The sequence below is a fragment of the Pristiophorus japonicus genome, unplaced genomic scaffold (genome assembly GCF_044704955.1).
Source record: "Pristiophorus japonicus isolate sPriJap1 unplaced genomic scaffold, sPriJap1.hap1 HAP1_SCAFFOLD_655, whole genome shotgun sequence".
NCBI lineage: Eukaryota > Metazoa > Chordata > Chondrichthyes > Pristiophoridae > Pristiophorus > Pristiophorus japonicus.
The window spans coordinates 189,660-198,771 of NW_027254567.1; the positions used below are offsets into that span (position 1 = coordinate 189,660).

Here is a 9,112-nt window from a genome sequence, read left to right on the forward strand (position 1 = left end):
TACAACCCTCTGAGAGAAGAAATTTCTCTTCATCTCAGTTTTAAATGGGTGGCCCCTTATTCTAAGATCATGCCCTCTAGTTCTAGTCTCCCCATCAGTGGAAACATCCTCTCTGCATCCACCTTCTCAAGCCCCCTCATAATCTTACACATTTCGATAAGATCACCTCTCATTCTTCTGAATTCCAATGAGTAGAGGCCCAACCTACTCAATCTTTCCTTATAAGTCAACCCCCTCATCTCCAGAATCAAACTAGTGAACCTTCTCTGAACTGCCTCCAAAGCAAGTATAGCCTTTCGTAAATATGGAAAACAAAACTGCATGCAGTATTCCAGGTGTGGCCTCACCAATACGTTATACAGCTGTTGCAGGACTTCCCTGCTTTTATACTCCATCCCCTTTGCAATAAAGGCCAAGGTACCATTGGCCTTCCTGATCACAAAAAGTTAGCATGCAGATACAGCAAGTAATTAGGAAGGCAAATGGAAAGTTGGGCTTTATTTCAAGGGGGATGGAATATAAAAGTACGGAAGTCCTGCTACAACTGTACAGAGCATAGGTGAAACCACACCTGGAGTACTGCGTACAGTTTTGCTCTCCTCATTTCAGGAGGGATAAACTTACATTGGTAGCATTTCACAGAAGGTTCACAAGGTTGTCTTATGAAGAATGGTTGAACAGGTTGGGATCTATCTATTGGAGATTAGCAGAGTGAGAGATGATATCTTTGAAAGGTGTAAGATTCTGAGGGGGCTAGACAGGGTAGATGCAGAGAGGATGTTTCCCCTCGTGGGGGAATCTAGAACGAGGGGACATAGTTTCAGAATAAGGGGTTGCCCATTTAAAATGGGGATGAGGAGGAATTTCTTCCCTCAGAGGGGCGTGAATCTTTGTATTTCTACCCCTGAGAGCTGTGAAGGCTCGGTCATTGAATATATTTAAGGTGGAGGTAGACAGATTTTTGAACGATATGGGAGTCAAGGGTTAGGCGGAGATGGTAGGGAAGTGGAGCTGAGGCCAAGATCAGATCAGCCATGATCTCACTGAATGGTGGAACAGGCTCGAGGGGCTAAATGGCCTCCTCCTGTTCCTATGTCCCTCTGTGTAAGGTCTGGGAAACACACGGTGGTGATCTGTGGAAACTTCAACTCAATGGTGTTGTTTTAAAGGGGATGCAGAAACAGAGTGACCGAGAGATTTACACACAGCAATATTTGAAGGTGGGTAGACAAGTTGATAAGGTTACTAAAAAAGAATACAGGGCCCTTGGCTTTATAACGTGAAATAGATTACACCGGTGAGGAACTTACACCAAAGCTTTATAAATCCCTGCTTAGGCCTCAGTTGGATCCTGTTTACAGTTCTGGGCACCACAATTTAGGAAGGATATCGAGGATTTGGAGAGAACATAAGAAATATATAAGAAACATTTTCTGTTGTTATTGAAAACACAAACACAGGTATTCATTGAAATCCAATCTGTAGGTGGCCACACACAGCTTGAAGAGAGCCAGGGAGACCGACAGAATCGGGAAACATCGGGAAATGGACAAGAGATATTGACAAGGACTAAAACCGCTTTGAGACCAGACAATTGCGGGAACCCCTGTGGTTAATGAAAGGGCTTTGGGTGGTTGATTTCCTGACACACTTGTAATGTGGGGAAAGATGTGCCCAAATCACCCCCACATGGATCTCAACTCTTTCAGAAGCAAGAGAGTGTGTAACCTGGGTCTATAACGTAAAGTAATGGGGTCCTTAACGATTAAAGCCCATTATTAATTCTCTCACACACTTCAATTATGTTTATGAAATGAATTGATGGAAACTTCAAGAACTGAACTTTAATGAGTTAAGGAACTTTAATCATTGATGAAGTTTTATCCCCTATCTGATTTTACACACACTGTATTTTAGGAGAGTGAGTTAAAATGCCCATCGCTCATGATACAAGGAACCTGGGGCGACTTTTAAAAAATGTATTCCACGGAAAAATATTCTCCAAAACAATGTTTCTGTCCGTGCTCAAACCGAGGATATTTCACATGTGTGGCGAAGGTGATAACCGTTACACGACGGAAACCTCTGCTTACACCTCGAAAAAAAGCATCCTGCAGTGCTGCCTCACTTCCCAGCAGCAGATCAAAGCCGCAAACAAACCAATCGATTATTCCCACTTCCCCACCTCCACAGATACTGCCCGACCTGCTGAGTATTTCCAGCATTTTCTGGGGTTGATGTGCGTCGCTTTCAATCTTTGAAATTTCACCAAGCAAAGAAACGGTCAATCGAACTGACCCTGTAAGCACTTTGTTCGCGTTTATTCACAGGAATATCTGCAGTCGGGAGCAGAAAAGGAATTAAAACCGAATACCGTCTTCGGGACAATCAGAATACTTCGTCACAGACAAGGCACCGGAAGGCTGGAAGGTAGATCACACCGGTTGTGGGAGAGCTGGTTGGCAGTGACATGGAAGTGTCTGCAGTGTGCGGGACCAGACTGCTTCCATACATCCACACTGAATGTCCACCCTTTATTTGGGAAAAGTACAACTGAGAGTGGACAAGTTCCATCCCGGTAGGAGCAATCTGAAGGTTTAACTGACTGACACCCTGGTTTTGGATGTCGTGCAGTGCGCACTTGCATCAGTCTCTGTGACGCAATGGTTTAGCGCTTTGGGCTATTAACCTAAAAGTTGGTGGTTCAAGCCCACCCAGAAGCGAAGTTTTTAACTGTGTTTTCCCTGAGGATTCGGTGCTGCACGGTTCCAGTTTGTCATTACGCGTTTTGACTGCACAAACATATTCCGCAAACATTACCAGCTGTGCTGTTATCCAGTGAGTTCCCACTCCAATACTTTTATGAGCATTCAGTTCAAGTGTAGAGTTTGAGTGTATACAGAACTGTACAGTGATATCAGAAAATTTTACAAGGTTGTGGGACATTGTGTTTTGTTAATATTGAACCACGAATATGAATCAATCCATTTTTTCCAATATTTAATTGAGCAAGTTTTCAAAATGTTTCCACCCAATTTTGAACCAGGAACTTTTCGCGTGTGAGGCAAATGTGACAACCACTACATTACGGAAACACTGCATTTGAAGTAATGTTAGGAACATAACCAGAGCTTTAACCTACACAGCTGGACTATAGTTCATGAGCTGGTTTTACGAGAATAGAAAGACGGTGCTATATTTAGGAAGGCTGTGAGTGTGGTAGGAATTGATCCAGTGTTTCCCAGACTTTACACATAGGAACAGGAGCTGGCTATTTAGCAGCGAGTGGTTAGGATCTGGAATGTACTGGAGGCAGACTCAATCTTATCTTTCAAACAGGAGTTGGATAAGTGTCTGAAGGAAAAACAATTGCAGGGCTCAGGGGAAAGAGCGGGGGAGTGGGACTCGCTGAGAGTCGGCACGGGCTCGACGGGCCGAATGGCCTTCCGTGCTGTAACCATTCCATGATTCTATAAGTTAGTGGCACATTTCATAGTGTGTGTGGAAGCAGAACATTGCAAAGGGACATGGATTGAGTCGGCAAAACTAGAGGCATCTGATTCAGGAGATTCCGGTGGAGCGGAAATTCGGGAGTTTAATGAATTTGAAAGGAACATTTTTGTTTTGTGCAGTTTTGGTCAGAGAAATGTTTGTGAAAGGAATTTTTTGCACAGAGGAATGCAGCATTTAATCTTCTGCCTTAACACTTCTTTCTGGGTGTCGGGGTCACATTTCTTTTCGATGTCATTCTTCCAGAATTGATATTTCATTTGCTGTTTCACAATAACCAGACCCTTGCTCTAAAGTCAGTCGCACTGTTTCCCCAGTCTCCTGTTGATGTTACCAGCAATGAACATTTTGAATCAGATCCCTAAAGCACAGTGTGTAAAATGGGACATGATTTAACAATTAACGTGGGGCTCACACCCCTGAATCCAAGATTAAGATTCTCATGCTCGACCGATTGACCGAGCCGGGCTTCTGCCAAATGCACCTTTTTGTCGCTGATTGCAGCCAGGCGCCTGTTGGCTCCGCCCCAGATGTTTAAACTTGCTGTCGAGGAACTGCCAGGATCCTCTTGAATGGTGGACCAGGCTCGAGGGGCCGAAAGGCCTACTCCGGCTCCGAATCCTTACATGTTTATGATCTTATAACCTTTCACAGGAGAACAAACTCGCCCCTGAGCATGCATGAGGAGAAAGCTCCAGAAAATATTACCACCCGCTGAGCTTTCGCTTGTAAGTGTAAAGTCCTGACCCTGCAGTACAGACTCAGACGAGGCACATGCTGAAGTCAAGGTCACTCTGGACCTGCACCTTTATTTCACAGCTCTCAAGTGCCACACTTGCCTGAGACCTGCCTTTATATACCTGTGTGGAACAGGTATGCAGTGTCTCCTGCAAGTGCACCCCTGGTGGTAACGTATGCTTGTGGTTACAGGTCATATCTAGTTACAGTCATATATAGCATGGTAAGATACAGTTATATACAGTAGTGTGAGATACATGACATCAAACTCCCCCAAGGTCTTATTGTCTTTATAGATTCAGACTCTCAGGTGGTCTACGCTCTCGCGTGGAGCATCTTAGTTGTGGTTCAGTTGTTTGCCTTGGTGCCTGTTTTTCTTTCAGTGTGATTGCTGGTATCTCGCCTGGGCTGTCTGTTGAGACTGCCCTTTCCTCAGGTTGTTCCCTCTGTCTGTCCACCAGGTGTGGTGTGAGTTCCATACTGTGGTCTGCCTCTCGTCCTGCAGTATTGTTGGTGAATCTACTTTTTACTTGGTCTACATGCCTCCGACAGGTTTGGCGATTGTCCATTTGTACAACCAGTAACCTGTTTCCTTCCTTGCCTGTTACTGTCCCTGTACGTCATTTGGGACCCCTGCCATAGTTTAGCACAAGCACTTTGTCCCCTATCTCATTCCACCTCCCCCTCAAATTTAGGTCATGGTACTCAGTTAGCTTCCGGCGCTTAGCCTCAACAATTTCATGCATGTCTGGGAGGATTAATGAGAGCCTGGTCTTTAAGGTTCATTTCATCAATAGTTGCGCGGGGGGAACCCCAGTCAACGAATGCGGACGAGATCTGTATGCCAGCAGCAGTCGCGACAGGCGGCTCTGCAGCGTGGGACCTTGGATTCTGAGCATGCCTTGTTTAATGATCTGCACTGCTTGCTCCGCCTGGCCATTGGAGGCCGGCTTTAACGGTGCCATCTTAACGTGATTTATGCCGTGGTCAACTATAAATTCTTGAAATTCTGCGCTAGTGAAGCACGGACCATTATCACTGACCAATATGTCAGGAATTCCGTGCATTGCAAACATGGTTCTCAGGCTCTCCACAGTGGTGGAGGTAGTGCTTGAGTTTAAAATGGTGAACTCGATCCATTTTGAAAATGCATCAACGGCTACGAGGAACATTTTGCCCATGAATGGGCCCGCATAGTCTACATGCACCCACGACCATGGTTTTTGTGAGCCAGGGCCAGGGGCTTCGGGGGGCGTCCCTGGGGGCATTACTGAGTTGGGCACAAATGGTGCACCGACGGATGCAGAGCTCCAAGTCCGCGTCAATGCTAGGCCACCAGACGTGGGATCTGGCTATGGCCTTCATTAGGACGATCCCCGGGTGCTCGCGGTGGAGCTCCCGGACAAACGCCTCTCAGCCTCGCAGTCTGCCTGTAGTGATAGTTCATGCCTGCGCCTATGGAAAGGTTTGATCTCCTCGGGGCAGGCATCGCGGGTCTCTGCCCTGTCACCAGTTAAAACGCATCTTTCATCCAGGCTCTGATTTGGTGCGACATCATGGGCGAACCTGTGGATTCAAAGGCACTGATTGCCATGACCATCTCACAGTCCTGTTCGTCCGAACCTTATGTGGTCGCCAGGGGTAGCCTGCTAAGCGCATCGGCACAGTTGTCTGTGCCTGGTCTGTGCCTTATTGTGTAGTCGTAAGACACCAGCATGAGTGCCCACCGCTGAATGCGTGCCGAGGCTTTGGCGTTTATTGCCTTGCACTCAGATAGCAGGGACGTGATGGGTTTATGGTTGGTTTCTAACCCGAACTTGGCCACGAAAAGGTATTGGTGCATCTTTTTGACATCGTACACGCACGCGAGCTCCTCCTTCTCAACCATATCGTACCCGCACGCCGCCCGCGAAAGTGACCTGGAGGCATAAGCAATAGGTTGTAATTTACCCACATCATTGACATGCTGTAAAACGCACCCGACCCTGTACGCTGACGCATCACATGTAAGAACTAACTTTTTACCTGGGTCAAAAATGGCTAAAACACTGTTGGAACATAGAAGATTGAGTTCTTTATTGAAGGCGCGTTCTTGGGCGTCCCCCCAAAACCAATCGCACCCCTTTCTGAGTAGCATGTGGAGAGGCTCCAGCAGCGTGCTCAAGTTCTGCATAAAGTTCCCAAAGTAATTGAATAGCCCGAGAAAGGCAGGCAGTTCCGAGATATTCCAGGGCCTGGGTGCCAGACGAATTGCTTCGGTTTTTGATTCTGTTGGGCAGATTCCATCAGCGGCAATCCTTCTGCCCAAAAATTCAACCTCAGGCGCGAGAAACAGACACTTGGATTTCTTAACTCTTAGGCCTACTCGATCCAACCGACTTAGTACTTCCTGCAAATTGCGGAGATGGGAGTCGGTGTCCCTGCCCGTGATGAGTATGTCATCTTGAAACACAACCGTCCCCAGGATGGACTTGAGCAGACTCTCCATGTTGCGCTGGAATATAGCAGCTGCCGACCTGATGCCGAATGGGCATCGATTGTACATAAAAAGGCCTCGATGTGTGTTGATGGTGGTGAGTAGCTGAGACTCTTCGGTCAGTTCTTGCGTCATATACGCAGATGTAAGATCTAGTTTCGAGAAAAGTTTTCCTCCAGCCAACGTGGCAAATAGGTCCTCTGGTCTGGGCAGCGGGTATTGGTCCTGCAGGGAGACTCTGTTATGGTAGACTTGTAATCCCCACAGATTTGTACGGATCCATCAGGCTTCATGACGGGGATGATGGGACTTGACCAGTCGCTAAATTCCACGGATGAGATAATGCCTTCCCGCAGGTCCAGTTCGTGTTCAATCTTTTCCCTCATCACATAAGGCACAGCTCTAGCCTTGTGATGGACCGGTCTGGCATCCTGTGTGATGTAGATTTTAACTTTAGCCCCTTTGAAGGTACCCACACCTGGCTGAAAGAGATGTTCAAAACGACTTAGAACTGCAGAGCAGTGTGAGATACATGACAGTAAGGTGAACGTGTGAACGGCCACACTGCGGAAACATCTCCACCTTCAGCACCAGGTCAGACGGAGATGCTGAGCGAGCAGGTGAACTGCAGGATCCCACTTTTTAGGAGCTGATCGTTGTGCCAAGCAAATGAGTTTTGCTCAATGACTAAAAATAAAAGGTGCTAGAAGTGGGATTCAAACCCACACTTTCAGAGCAGACTGAACACAACAGCTTAGACCGCTCGGCTGTCCTGACTATCCAGTGCTGTATATGGCCACCTGCAGGTTGATTTTGAACTTTTGTGTCTTGTCACAAGAAATAAATGAGGGCAACAGGTGTTTCTCTGACTGACACCGAGGAAACAAGGGTCTGGTTATTGCCAAACAGCAAAGAAAATATTAATTCCGGGATTACCCAAAAGAGCAGTGACCTCGACGTGATTTGAACACACAACCTTCTGATCTGGAGTCAGACGCGCTGCCGTTGCGCCACAAGGCCTACACAGTGAGTGTGAGGTGTTCGTCTATATGAAGATTCCGCAATACAAGGGGCTTTAAAATCCCTGCCCATTCCCACCAAGTATCAGAAGAAGCGCTCACCTGCCAGTCACCGTATGTTTTTTGTTTAACTTTTGTGTTGTTTTCACGGGAAAGCATCATTAATTAACCCGTCATCTTCTTTTGTACAATGAAAGAAATGCTGACTGAGGGACAGTCGATACTTCAATCATTTGTTCTGTGCTTTGCATGTTAACTGTTAAACCAGATCCCATTTTACACACTGTGTTTTAGGAGTCTGGTTCAAAATCCTCATCGCTGGCGACACCAGGAATCTGGTGCAACTTTTGTCAAATTTATCAGCACCGGTTATTCCGACACGCCAAAGTTCCCTGGTGGATCCATTTTCTCTCGCTAAAAGTTATCTATTTATTGGTGAAATAAAGAGCAATTAAGGAATAAGGGAGTCCTTTTGCTAGGAGAATAAAGAGCAAATAAAAACAGCAAATGCTGGAAATCTCAGCAGGTCAGTTAGCATTTGCCAGGAGACAAGACTCACCTCCGATTGTTCCCCGATAGGAAATTTAAACATAATGTTCTCGCCCGGGATCAAACCGGTGACCTTGCATATGTAAAGCAAACGTGATAACCACGACACTAGGGAAACCTCTGGCACAGTGACCTCAACAGACGGGAGCTGACCAGTGAGCTCCCTCTGTGCTGATCACCACTGATTTTTAATGTGGAAGCAAGTCATCCTCGACTCCGGGATTACCTAAGAAGAGAGGAGGATCAGGAATGTGTTGGCTCACCTGAAACAACTTCTGTCCCACACTGAAAGTTCTCAATCCTTCTCCTCTGCTGCCCTTTACAGAAATGTCACGTGTTCACTTCCACATCCTCACAGTGGGGCCACAGAGGCTCCGACCGTCTCCCAGCGATCAGCAAACTCGCCCAGTTTGTAAAATTAAACCCGGGACATGTGTCCGGCAAAGGGCAGGAGAAGCGGGAGAGTGTGTAAGCTCATTCTGTAACAGATAGTAGTGGGGTTATTAACGGCGATTACAGTAATCATTAATCCTCTCACACACCTCAATTATGTTTCTGCGATGAACTGATTGAGAATGGAAAGGGTTAATGCTCGGGATCTTAACCACTCGACCAGGGAACAGCTTTGATAATTTGTATCAATATAAAAATATATATTTATATATGAACCTGTATGTCAACGGCAAGCTGTCTAGACCTCATGGCACAACGGTCGTGAATCTAACTTTGAGTGAGAGAAATTGTTCCACAGTGACACCCATTTCATCTTTTATTCCCTTTTAAACACTAGAAACTGAGACAGGGGGAAAAAAATAGAGAA

At 46.3% G+C, this 9,112-nt stretch overlaps 1 non-coding gene across 1 annotated transcript; it reads right to left on the minus strand.

Moving 5' to 3' along the window:
* Positions 1-7,672: 7,672 nt before the first annotated feature.
* Positions 7,673-7,744, minus strand: trnaw-cca (transfer RNA tryptophan (anticodon CCA)). The gene has a single exon. It is a non-coding gene; the product is annotated as a tRNA-Trp (tRNA).
* Positions 7,745-9,112: the final 1,368 nt, after the last annotated feature.